Source organism: Narcine bancroftii, chromosome 3 (assembly GCF_036971445.1).
Source record: "Narcine bancroftii isolate sNarBan1 chromosome 3, sNarBan1.hap1, whole genome shotgun sequence".
Taxonomy (NCBI): domain Eukaryota; kingdom Metazoa; phylum Chordata; class Chondrichthyes; order Torpediniformes; family Narcinidae; genus Narcine; species Narcine bancroftii.
In genome coordinates this window covers 55,723,165-55,737,096 of record NC_091471.1, presented here as the reverse complement: position 1 = coordinate 55,737,096, position 13,932 = coordinate 55,723,165, and positions in this window count along the sequence as shown.

Below are 13,932 nucleotides of genomic sequence, written 5' to 3'. Positions count from 1 at the left end.
TTCCAGCATGCTTGCTTGAGTTTGTGAGCATCTTTTGAGGGGGAGGACATGGAGGGGGAGGACGTGGAGAGGGAGGACGTGGAGGGGGAGGACGTGGAGGGGGAGGACGTGGGCCTGTCCTCGGGCCTGTGCAAAGGAGCTTTTAGGTGGAGTGCAGTACGCGCAGTACTGGCCCCACCCTTTACACCCATGGTTCGTGTGCCGTGGCCAAGCAAGCTGGGACGTGGCAGCGAGGTCCTTGGGTCGTAGGTTTTATATCGGAGTGGCCTTCTCCTATTCAGGTTTCTTACCCGGGCTGGAGGAGCCTGCCTCCCCTCCTAGGTCAGACCATACTGCCCGGACCGGGGCCTAGGCCGTGGCTGCTTTTCCTGTGCCCGGACTGGGGCTGCCGCCTCCTACTTTCTGCTCGGACCGGGGCCTCCGCCTGCCTCACTCAACCAAGGCCGGGGCCGCCGCCTCCCCTTCGCTCTTGCCCAGATCGGGGCCACTGCCTGCCTCACTCGACCGAGGCCGGGGCATCCGCCTCCTCTTCGCTCTTGCCCGGATCGGGGCTGCCGCCACCTACCCTCTGCCCGGACCGGGGCCGGGGCCGCCGCTGCTTTCCCTGTTCCCGGACCGGGGCCGCTGCCTCCTTCTTTCTGCCCGGACCGGAGCCTCCGCCTGCCTCACTCAACCGTAATATCCATTTTACACTTCAACTTTTGTCTGCTGTAAGGTAAAGAAAGGGTGAGCAAGAGCTTGGCCTAGGGCTCCTAACAATAGGAGAAAGAGAATGCCTTCATTGACACTGAATATCCATGGATTTTCCCACAGCGTTCTCACAGCCTCTACAGCTACACAGACTCCAGTTCAAACCATCAGTAACTCAAGCTCCAGATCCAAACCTCTGATATAATCAGGAAGCCTTCTACACCCAAGGCCCTTCTGGAGCCCTTCTTGCCCTCAGATCCCAGTTCTCATACCTGGTTACAATAAGCCAATCTGCAGCAGCCCCAGCTTATGTGGGTCCTTCAGGTGCTGACACCTTTGCTGGTCTACTGCCATGGTCACCACCTTGTTGGGTCATCTCCTCTTCTTCTCCTTCTCAATACAGAACATTCTTCCCATTTCTGGTGCCCTGTGCTGGTTTGCTTTTTCCCCTGGTGTCTTCATCCCCTCGTGGTTCACTGTCCAGCACAGGTGTTGCTATCTTTGGCACAGACCTTGAGTTTGCACTACCTTGCCACATGTGCTGCTACATAGTAAAAATGTTTTCATGCTATCTACCCAATTTATCCATACTAATGTCTGGCAGAATGATGTACAGTACAGAGAGTCAAGTCACAACGACAAATCAGTTTGAGCAAAGTAAGGACAATATGTGAATGTGCAAGCTGATGTGGGGCCACCGGCAAACTAGTAGCAGTGATGGTTTCGATTGAAGGTTTTGGACAACAAGCAGATTCATCAGACATTGTTTTCAACATGGTTCCAACTTACTAAGCTGGGGAAAATGCAATGAAAATGATACCCACTCATCCTCAACAATGTGCCTTAGATAATTCTGAAAGAGAGTGCACAAGGAACAGAAGATTCGCAGACCATGTTTTCTCAACTTTGATACCCAAACATACCTGAGTTAGGGAACAAATGGCCTGCCTGAAATCTTTTATGCATAAATGTGATATGAATGAAGTAAATCTTGCTGAAATCCATGATGTATATGCCAGCAGACATTTCCTTATCTGGGAAATACTTGAGTGGATATTGCATCACAGCTATCATTCAGGAGAACCATGGTTGCAGTGTTCTGTGTAATCCATAGAATTGCACATGAAGCCCATCACCTTACTTTTATTTTCACTGATTTCCAGGTAATCAATACATGCCAAGATGACCCAAACAGGTAAAATAAGCCAATTTAATTAAATTGGAGAAATCAGTTGTGAGGATAAAAATAGTTTTTATTTGATTTTGTTAAGTTCATTTAAATGTCTACATGTAAGAGAAAGAGAGAGAGAGAGAGTTTCCAATCCTTGATCTTCAAAAGATTTTATTATTGTTTATTTTTAAAAAATTATATTTCTAATTTCTGATAGATTCTGAGTAGTTTGAATAAAACAAATTATATGCAAGTGGAGTCTTTTCATCCCTCTTTGCTGTGGTCTGCAATTCAATAAGATCAGAACTGATCACTAACTTTAGTGTCAAATTCCTGGACTATTTGATTGCTGCATCCCTTAATTGCTTTCGTACCCAAAATCTCCTTCCAGAGGAAATATCTACCTTGCATCTCCCTGTCAAGCCCCCAGTCATGTGTCCTCTAATTTTGTTTAGTAGTCTTGCTATTGACCTTACTGTTTATTATGGCATATTATTGAAATCTTCTCAGGAAAAAGAAACAAATATCCAATATCCACTTGTACTCCCTTATTTATTTTGCTACTTACAACCTCAAAAATCATTAACATATTTATCAAACATATTTTTTACCTTTCATAAGTCCATATTGATTATGTCACATCACTTTATGTATTCTATTACAGTTTTCTAAATAATATATTTTACAGATATTGCTACAAATGATGTCAAGCTAAATAGTCTGTAATGTCTCATTTTCTCTCTACTCACTTTCTACAAATATAGGATTTATATTTTGGATGTTCTGTTCATGAGAATCCATGCTAAAATCCATGGAATTATGGAAGATGACAACATTGCACCCTTTATCTTCAGGGCCTCTGTTTCATCTTGTATTTGTATGTGTGAGTTCTGAAGACAACACATGGATGAAGGAAAAGGTTATTTACTTTAAAGTTGTTGTATACAGCACCACGAAGTAGGCCATGAGGCTGCGTCTCCATTACAGATCCAGCATACTGTTTCAGCCCCTGATGGCAGCCAAGTATAATAAAACAGTAAGACATTGTTTGTTGCATTGCAACCACATCACTATCATTACATCTTACTTCCTTAAAACAAAAAAAGCTTACTTTTAACTAATGTGTTTTCTTTGTAAAACTCTGCAATTTTAACTTTGAAACCAAGAACTTACATTCTCATCATTATCAACATTGTAAACATTTTTAAACTTGTTTTGTGTGTTCACATTTACATACACTAAAACTTGAAGAACAAATAAGATAGCACAACTTCATTCTATAACAGGAGTCTTTAAATCTGCTATATGAGTCTTTTAGGATGATTCACATGTCTTGACGATCTCTTGATTGATTGTTCTTGAATCTGAATTGTTGCCTCAGATGATGTCTTCTCAGCTATGTATTCTGGTTGTTCAACAGTATCTCTCTTTCCATCTACTGTGGCTGGTCCCATTTGAAGATCTTGATGATTTCTTCATAGAACAGCACCTTCTGTCACCAGCATATGGCAAGACATCCTATATCATACACCTTCCGTCTGAATGGTGTATGATCTTGGTTGGACTTCGCTAAGGACAGTTCTCTTCTGAGTCCTTAAGTTTGTTTTGTCTTTTAGCCTTACTTGGTCCCCAGTGTAGATTTCTGGTAGGTTTTTTGTTCCTCTGTCAAAGTAATACTTTTGCTTTTCTTTCTGTTGTTCTTTGAACTTCCTCATTTTCTCCCTCTCTTTTGTTTCTAGGAGGTTCTCCTGAATGGGTAGGTTTAATCTTAGCCTACATCCCATAAGGAGTTGTGCTGGTGACAGAAGAAGATGCTGCTCTCCTAGAAGGCAGCCTAGACCCTGAAATAGGTCATTGTACTCTGTCTCTCCTTTGCTTTACACAAGGAGGACTCTTTTTACCAGGTTCAGTTTCTCACAGGCTGTTAAACCTAGTATGACCTGTACATCATTTGGTACCATGATGAATGCTAACATGTGTTCTTTATCCTTGTGTTTCACTTCGACCATGCATTCTCCTTGCACTGGTATATCGGTACTTGACTATCCTGTCACTTTCTCTATTATTCCATAGATCTTTGGTCTGGGTCTAATCTTCTTAAAACCAGTCTCTGATATTACATTAATTTGCGCTCCAGTATCTAATTTAACTGAAATGTATATGTCATTCACTTTTAATCTCAACATCCAGTCTCTGTTTCTCTCTTGTTTTCAGTCAGAACATCTGAATAGAATTCCTCTATCATCCTTTCATCTACTGCATGAACATAGCTCTGTTGCACTTGGATCTTACATCAACTGCATAATGGTTGCTTTTGTTGCACATATAGGATGTTTTACCATATGCTGGACACTTTTTGTAGTAGGTGTTGTGCACCACATCGACCACATGGTTTTCGATTGTCCCTTTCATTTTTGTTCGCTGGTCACACCTCTCTTCCCACTTTGGCGTACTTTTTGTTAAACAGTTTTTGTCTGTTCTTGCTCATTGCATCCACGTTGCAGCTAATTTCACTGAACAGCTCTTTTGCCTGCATTTTTAGTTTCTTTAGCCTTACAGAGTGCTATTGCTTTTTGCAGTTCTAGAATTTGCTCTCTTAGCAGTCTTTCCCTTAGACTATTATCTGGAATACCACATGCAAGTCAGTCTTTTATCAGTGAGTCTGTCAGTCCACCAAATTCAGACATTTTGCTTCTGTTTCTCAATTCAGTAACATACTGATCAATACTTTCTTTCATTTTCTGCAGACATGTGAAAAATCTGTGCTTCACAAACATCAAGTTATGTTTAGGTATGCAGTTTGCCTCAAACTGTGCCATTATTTTTTTCCAGTTTCATTTTGTCTCCTTCAGCAGAAAATGTGAAGTTATTATACACCTTCAGGGCTTCATCACCCATGACATATAAGAAAACTGACTCTTTCACTTTATCACTTTTCTCATCAGCTCCCACTGCCACTAAATGCAATCCAAAATGCAGTTTAAATCTGTTCCAATTTTCAGCCACATTATCTGTCAGCGCTGGTGGATGTAATCCTTCCTTGTTTCACTGTGTTAGCTTCTCTTCACTGATCGGTTGCTGACTTTAAATATTACCTTTTAAAGTATTTCCTTCTTCCCACTTCTGGCACCATGTTTCATCTTGTATTCATATGTGTGAATTTTTAAGACAAGATATAGATGAAGGAAAACATTCTTTACTTTAAAGTTATTGTAAACAGTACCATGAGGCATGTCATGAGGCTGCAAGTCTCCATTATAGATCCAGCATACTGTGTCATCCCCAGGAGTTGAACCCTAGTCCCGATCACAAGCACTGAATTAGCGTTATGCTAACCACTATGCTAACCGTGCAGCCCATAATATTCCAAATGCAATCATGAGTGGGAAGTGAAGTATGCCAAACATGTTCTTCAACACCTTGTTTATCCATGCTGCCATTTTCATAGAACTGTGTTGCTCTTTACCTAACCTGCCCTGGCCCACTAGTGGAAATGACTAAGCAATATTTTCAAGGCAGGCCAAGCAAAAACAAAAACCCATAGGGTTTAATTAAAACAGATTTCCAATTCATACTTTTTTTTTGCATCTTCAAGAACAGTGCAACTTTTCTCAAAGTTCAAACACTCATGTAACAATATTTCCTGTTGACATCCAACACACTTTTGGGTAGTAGAGCAGGTTATTATGGTCTGAATCCACATCTTGGCATAATCATTTGTACAGATGAAAGCTAAAAGCCAAAATTTTCATGTAGCTCACAATTTTGATGACTTGATGAATAACATCCTGAAGAGGAAATGGTATGGTTTTTAAAACAAGAGCTTGCTGATGTAACATTCAGTGAGCATCAATGACTTTTGGAGATTGATCTTGTACAAGAATTTGGAACCCACTTTTCGCTCCTAACATGGTAGGAATCATCTGCAGTGGTTATCAACCTTTTTCTTTCCACTCAGATGCCACTTTACATAAACCCTATGCTATCGGTACTCTGAGATATGTAAGGGATTGCTTAAGGTGGTATGTGAGTGGGAAGGGAAGGTTGAGAATCACTGTCCTAGACCCAATGGTTACTGAAATATTTTGTTTGAGAAAAATTGTCATTGGCCCATTTCCTTTTGAGTTATGAAATCATACACATAATGAGTCAATTAGGTAAAATTAAAACAGTAGTTTTCAAACTTTTTCTTTCCACCCACATACCACCTTAAGCAATCCCTTACTAATCACAAAGCACCTGTGGCATAGGGAATACTTAAAGTGATATGTGAGTGGAAAGTAAAAGGTTGAGAACCACTAAAGATGGTTAGTAGATTTAGTAAAGAGATCTGATGGCTGGAAAATTGAATTTTATTAGTATTAATATTAAGGGATACCGAATCAAACAAAGGAGAAAAATATTATTAGTCTATATGAAAAAAGCAAAAATAGACATTGCATTTTTACAAGAAACACATTTGACAGAAAAAAAGAACATGAAAAATTAAAAAGAGATTGGGTAGGAACCATATTGGCATTTTCATTCAATGCAAAAGCTTGAGGCACAGCAATATTGAAAAAGAAACATTTACCAGTGAAAATATTAGACACAATTGTAGATACAGCAGGAAGATATGTTATGGTAAATTGTCAGATTTTTTCGGAACAATGGACTTTAATGAATGTAGATGATGATAAATTTGTACAATGTATTTTTATGCAATTATCAAATGCTGAGAGAAAAATTATATTAGGAGGAGATTTTAATTTTACTTTGGACCCTAAACTGGACAGGCCAGGTGATAAAATGATGAAAAATAAAGGTGCTAAAATAGCAATGGATTTAATGAAAGATATGGGGTTAGTGGATATATGGAGAAGAATTTATCCAAGTGAAAGAGATTATTCTTTTTATTCTTTTTGGATTAAAACATAGCCACAAATAGACATGTTTTTAATATCTGCACAATTTCAATCTCGAGTGAAAAATGTTGAATATCAAGCATGAATTTTATCCCATCATTCACCTTTAATTTTGTCTATTTTATTAGAAAAGATTATAGGTAGAGATTAAATACAACATTGCTGAAGAAAAAAGAATTTTGCGACATTATGAGACAGCAGATAATGTGTTTTTTTTTCTTGAAACTAACAATGAGTAAGTTTATAATATGGGATTCTATGAAAGATGTCAAATAATAGATGGAAAGGCTTACCAATAACGTTAATAGGATGGGTGAATTGTATTAAGATGAATTTTTTCCAAGAATACTATATTTACATCAATCATTACCATTAATGTGCCAGAAAGGGTTTTTCCGGATTTTGAATAAAATATGATAATTTATTTGTAAAGTTAAAATGACAAGATTTAGTCTGAAAAATTACCATGGAAATTTGATCAGGGAGGACTAAGATTACCAAATTTTAATAATAATTATTATAAAACAGCTCATTTAAGGTTTTTTTTCCTCTTGCTATTAAATGGGTGAGAAAAAAGCTTGGGTTCAGATTGAAATGAATAAATTGGAGAAACTATGCCAGAACCAATTTTGTATAAAAGGAATAGTGAATTGTTTAAAAGAAAAATGGAAGTATCAATTTTAAAACATATACTGAAAATATGGAATTGGATTCATATGGAGACAAATGTTGGTAATGGAGGGTTAGTAATCAGATAGGGTTACAATAGGATCGAGATGAACTAGGAAAGTGGGACAAGGAATAGCAGGTAGAATTTAACTCGGAAAAGTGTGAGGTGTTACACTTTGGGAGGATAAATCAGGGAGGGAATCAGATGGTAAGCAGTAAGGCCTGGAGTCATCAGTCATTGTCTTCCTCTCAGAATCCCCTCCACTAATGTACCCTCATCTGGCATTAAGCACACTGGCCTGTAGTTCCCTGGCTTGTCCAGAGTCTTTTAATTTAAATAAAGGGACAACATTAATCACTCCAGTTTTTTGTCACCTCATCCTTGCTTAATAATAATGCAATTATCCCTGACAGGGATCCTGCCATTTCTTCTCAAGCTTCCCATAATATTTGGGGATACATTTGATCCAAACTCAAGGATTCATTTCCCTTTATGTGTTTTAACACCTATAACATGGACACTCTTCAACACATCACTATTTACTTCCCTGCCTCCATATATTACTTCATTTGAAATATAGATTTAACAAATAAAGGAATCTTCCATTTCCACATTTCCCAATAGAAGTAAAATCCCTATTATGTAGAATTCAAGCAACTGGAAAAAAAATTGCAGAAAATAAATGTGGTGAAAAATATGGATGTTTAAAATTGGTGCACCTTGATCCTATTTGTCCATTTATGCAATACACAGTCTCAAGCAACAGGAAAACTTGTTTATCTTCCAATCTCCATTGGTGCCAGATACCAATGGTTTTACTGTATTAGGTTATCTAAATCACTCTGTGAGAGACCCACAATGACATTCACTCATCTTGTATTTTTTTTTTCATTATCTTTAGAAGCTTACAGTCTCAGCTTTATACTTTTTTAGACAATATTCTAAGCTTTTTCATCTGATCTAATATTTTAACTTCTTCTGTAAGGCCTGCCTTTAACAGGATATATATTTTGGTCAACTATATATTAATTCTTAAAATATTTTAAAGACTGGAGCTTTCAATGTCTTTTTCCAACATATTCAACTCCTTTTCCCTCAGAACATTGATTGAGAAATCCATTCACAAAGTTCAAGTTTATCATCAACTGACTGCACATAACTGAATACAATCAGACAAAACAACATTTCTCCAGACCACAGTGCACACACATACACATGCAATCTTCCATATGATTGCTGTCAATTTAAGTTTGCTCAGTTTATATGGAGATTAAATTCCTGCACATCATTTTAAGTGTTCCTTGTATCTGTATATTTATGCTATTCACAATAACTAATATTATCACTGTTATTTGGGGACTCTTACTAAGTATTGTGTATATTTTATTTCTTCGTTCAACCCAATTTTATCTCTCAATTTACTGAGCCAGCATCCTTTCTCTCCATTGCCTTTATCTCTTCCTTTATTACATTCTCTTTTTTACTATTTTTTCCTAATTCTCCCAAGCATTGTTTACTCTGAAATATTTAATTCTCAATCTTCAATTCACTATGATCCAACTCAGTCCGCATAAAGTCTGTTATTACCATTCCCTCTTTTACTGGTACTGGAATGAAACACGAGTCTGCAGACGCTGTGACTGCGGTAAAAGCTCAAAAAAATGTCGGAAGAACTCAAGAGGTCTCACAACATCTATAACCAACATTTCACAGCCAAAACCTTCTTTAAGGTGTATCTTAGCAACATTTTGGGCCTGAAATCTTCTTGTCATACTTTGAAGAAGGGCTCAGGCCTGAAATGTTGGTTACATATCTTAACCTCCTTTAGATATTGCAAGTCCTCTTGTTCCTCCAGCATTTGTGTACTGGTATCAATTCCCCATGAATTGAAATCCATCTCTCACACACAATTCTTGGATTTATGATCTTAGGGCAATTTCACATTGAAATCCAAAGGTAATCACTCCTTTGTGTTTCTTCTTGGTTAGACCTCAACTGCTTATTCTCCTTAAGCAGGAGAATGCCCTATTTTTATTTCTATGCCCTATTTGCATTGTTCCTACATAGGTCATGTCATCTCGATCGCTCCTCCGCATTTCTAAATTCCTCATCAACCCTGAAAGAATGTTGTTCACCCTAGCAGTGTTGATAACAACATAGTGATTGCAGAGGACAGTGTATCATGCTTTATTTTTGCTGTTCTCCAAGATTAGTACATTCCAAATAATTACCCCTATACCGATGTGATTAATTTCCTCTTTTAATATTACTTCTGGATCTCAATGTTGCCTCGCATGTTGTCACACCTGCCTATTTCTCTCGGCTAATTAGCTCTGTAGTACCTAATCAAAGGGAGACAAATGCCATGCCATAAGGTTTCCAGGTGATATTCCAATGACTAACACCTCCGCCACCCACCCAATCTGCATTTCAGCTTCGACTGTTAAACTTTGGCTAAAATTTCCAAACTGTGGATGTGTGCTTACAATGAGCTAAAATGATTTATATCAACTGCCACATATCACAGCTGCAACATTATCCTAATCTAATCTATTTATTTGACATTGAAAATATAGTGCTATAAACATAGAGCCACACTTTAGCTCAAACTCCCAAGGATCCTTTCTCAATGAAGGGATAACACTGTTATGCTAAAATACAAGGAAACCACCAGCATTTCCAGTTTAATTCAGCTGACTTTAATTGACCAGTTCTGGCAGATGACTTAATTACCTTAAAATAACAAAAACAATCACAAATTTTCAATTTAAGGGCTAGGTTTATCAACTGGCAACCTGAAGGTTGAGGCTTCAGCAACTTCTTGTCAGTGCAATCAGCCATTTGCCGCTGGATTTGTCCCATGCAGTTCTCTCTAATGCATTGGGATTTGTGTTTTCAGCAGAAGATAGTGGATTAGACCACACGAGATAATGAAATGGGATTCATGGCATCAAAGACTAACAAGTATTATTGTTATTTCAATCTAACATCTTGTTTGTAGTGCTACGAGCCCAGAGGACCCCAAAACCCAGCAGCAATAGATATTCACCAAGGCAAATGGTTACTTAAACAAAAGTTGTTTTTAATTGTTTTTAATTATTTATTTAACTAACCTAACTTAACCAACTTCTAATTCTAAGAGCATATGTATGTAATGTGTGTGTAAATTCATAAAAGTTATTTGGTTCATTGTCCAATCTCACTTTTCATTCCTCCAAGTTCACTGGTTGCAAGCAATTTTTATACTGTGTACAGAATTTAACATGTATAAAGTTCATCAGGCTTTGGTGCTTGAAAGGTAAATGGTTACCACTCAGGAAGGTTCTTGTCGATTTTGAGAGAGAGATTTGTTGTACGATGGATACCCAGCCACCTCAGTGTCTTGCTGATTAAACTTGCCCCCTTCAGGGTTATCCAGATTATAACCTCTTTCCTTCAGGTCACCACAGAGTGCCTTTTAGTTTCTCTTATTCCAAGTGAAACAGCCAGTCTTCTCCTCTTGCATGATCCACAAGGGCTTTGACCAGGCTAAATCAAGCACTTACAACCCATTTTCCACATGCTTGCCAGCTTGTCCTGTTCCAGTCCCAGCTGCTTTTGCTGGCTGTAACACTGTCTCTCACTGAGAGAAAGCCTGTTTGACTCTCTCTGCTTGCAAAACCACATGACCCTCCTAGAACAGCTCCATACAATCTGCGGCCTTTCATCTGTTGCCTTTTGTAAACATCAATCCATTTGTGAACTCTCTTGGGCACTCTCCAAAGCACTTGCAAAAGCTGTGGAGCCAATATGTCTAGCAGTATTTTAAATAAGGTCTGTTTTAAAGTATTTATATGAAACTTACTCGAACAAACCTTTCACAATTTATTTCCCAATAACAAATCTATATACTCTGTCACACAGCAAAGAAGTGAACTACTGAATGAGCTGAAGGCATCAGAGCTGCCTGAACTCTTGAGTATTTCCAATGGTGTATTTTATTTTAGAAGAGCAGTAAAGTACCTGATTTGTATCAGAGCTCAATGTTGAATGGGGCAGTGCCTTGTCATTGCTTGTAACTCTACACCTCCATATAATCAAAAGTGGAGTATTGACAAACAGTAAAATAAATTAATGTACATTTCTAAATGGTCATTTTGAGGATGGACTAAATTATTGTCCAATGAAATCTTGCTTTTATTGAATTCCTTTAATGCAAAAGAGATCTCGTAGGTTTATTGCTTCAAGATGCGTTGTGCTATTTTTCCAGATAGCTATCCTATTTATATATTAGTTGGGATTATTTTTCATTATCTATAGTTTTTAATTGACATTTTTGTTAGGCATAAATCAGGTACAGAAATCCTGGAAAGAAAAGGTTTAAATAGTTTATTTCAGGAGCCAGCAGAGTCAATACTGTCCAGCCCTGATATGCAAAAATAATTTAAGTTGCTGCAACTCATGGTTTCCTCCATCAATAACTTCCCTCTGGTCCACCTCCATCATCTTGGTGACCTTTTTTTTCCAACCTTAAGCCCAACCTCCCAAGCCTTACTCCAGATGTGCTTTGCTCATGATGGATATCGACCCTTTCCAAATATCAGACAAGCTGTGCCAAGATGTAAATTTGGGATCAGCAACTCAGCTGGACTATATCCTGATTAGAGCTGTCAACTACATGGAGGTGAAAACTCAATCTTTGTCATTAGAGCAGACTTGGTTTTAAAAGTGAAATGCATTTAAAATGGGAATACATGCTTTTCAATATAGATTAGAGTTATGCCAAAGAAGGTAACAAATTACTATTGATGATATTAGTGGATATTCCTTCACCTAACAAACATGAATATCAATCAATGTGACGCTGGGGTAAAGAAGTGTTCAGACAATGCAATACAAAATATTATAAAGTTGAATTATCATCAAAGATTTGCTTTGGACTCTGTATTTTAATAAGCAAGGCAACAGATTTGTAAGAGTCCTCCAAAACTACAGCTATCCCTGAGACAGATGCTGATTCCACAGATGATAGCAGTATCCCATCATTCATTGCCATTGAAGTCTCTTGTTCCTACTGCTTCATATAATAGGTGTATTCTAACAGGTGTTTAAGTATTAAAAGAACCATAAATATGTTGACAAATCACTGTGGATGAATAGTAGTCCATCCTGATGTTACAATATGGTCGAGTTTATTTCCCCTCATCAATTTGCCCATTAAGGTGAAGATTCAATATGTCACCGTGCTCATCAAAGCCATGAATTTATGAACTGACATTTGACCCTACAGGCTCCATCAAACCTTGTGAACAGATAAGGCTGGCACTAGAATTTACAACTAAAAAGGAATCGGTGCATGGCAGGTGCATAACCAGGACTGCCAATAATATTTATCTTTGTTATTAACTTGATGGAGTGTTTGAGATATTTCTCTTTAGAAGGCTAAGAAAGAGTTGGAAATGGCTTTCTCAGAAAGGAAAAAGAAAAAAGTAGACGGTAACTGAGATTAGAAGGATATATTACCAACTCCTGCATTAGAAAAAATAGACGAAAATCACTGGACTCTCATAAGTTTTCTTTTGAAAGCAAAAAAAAATGTATCACTACCTCTAAAAAAATCATGCAATAAAAATTGTACTTAGACTGAGAGAGTCAAAGTTTAGTTGTGACCAGTTAAAAGAAAGGTTTTGCGCTTTTTATATCACCAGAAAAAAAAAGCTAGTTGAAAAATGACACTAAATATCTGTTGGTTAGAGAAATATCACAAAATACTTCACATGGATGGGTTTCTGTGGGACGTGTACAAAGAAGGATCATTCTGTTGTGCCAGCATTCTCAGAGGAAGTATTTATTCACATTGGAAGGAAGTGACTTCCATATTGCAAATTATTTGAGCAAGTTGCCATGATGCAAAAAGAGATCTCTTTGAGGAATTTCCACACTCTCATAAGATCAGAAATAGAAAAGCAGGAGGAGGCTATCCAGCCCACTGAGCCTGTTCCACCATTCAAATAAAATAAATCATGGCTATGGACTCAGCTCCATTTGCCCCTCTGTTCCTCCTAACTCTTAGTTCCCCATTCTTTGAAATCCATCCATCTGTGCCTTGTTATGGACCCTGTAAAATTTTATTTTGGGACCAGGGAGAGGACTGAACCTACGGGGAAAGAAAGGATTGTGCGCTGCTGTGAAGTGCTGAAGTAGCATTGGAAAAAACTGACAGCTGTGTGTGAGGCATTGAGATAGCGCTGGAAAAGAGGACAGCTGTCAAAAGCATGAGAGCCATGAGCTGGAAGCCAGTGGGCTCGCAGAGAGGGCACCACTGCTGTCAACCTCTCTCCACCAATAGGGGAAGAGAGCTGAAGGCATGCACTGGGGCAGTTGAAGAGCCCAGTGCGCTGAGTTTTTGAATGAGTTTGGCAGTTGGTTGGTTGGTTGGTTGGTTGGATGGATGGCAGTCAGTCAGACTGTCAGTGTGCTCACCCAATAGTTTCAGTGGAAAAAAGACAGAGCTACTT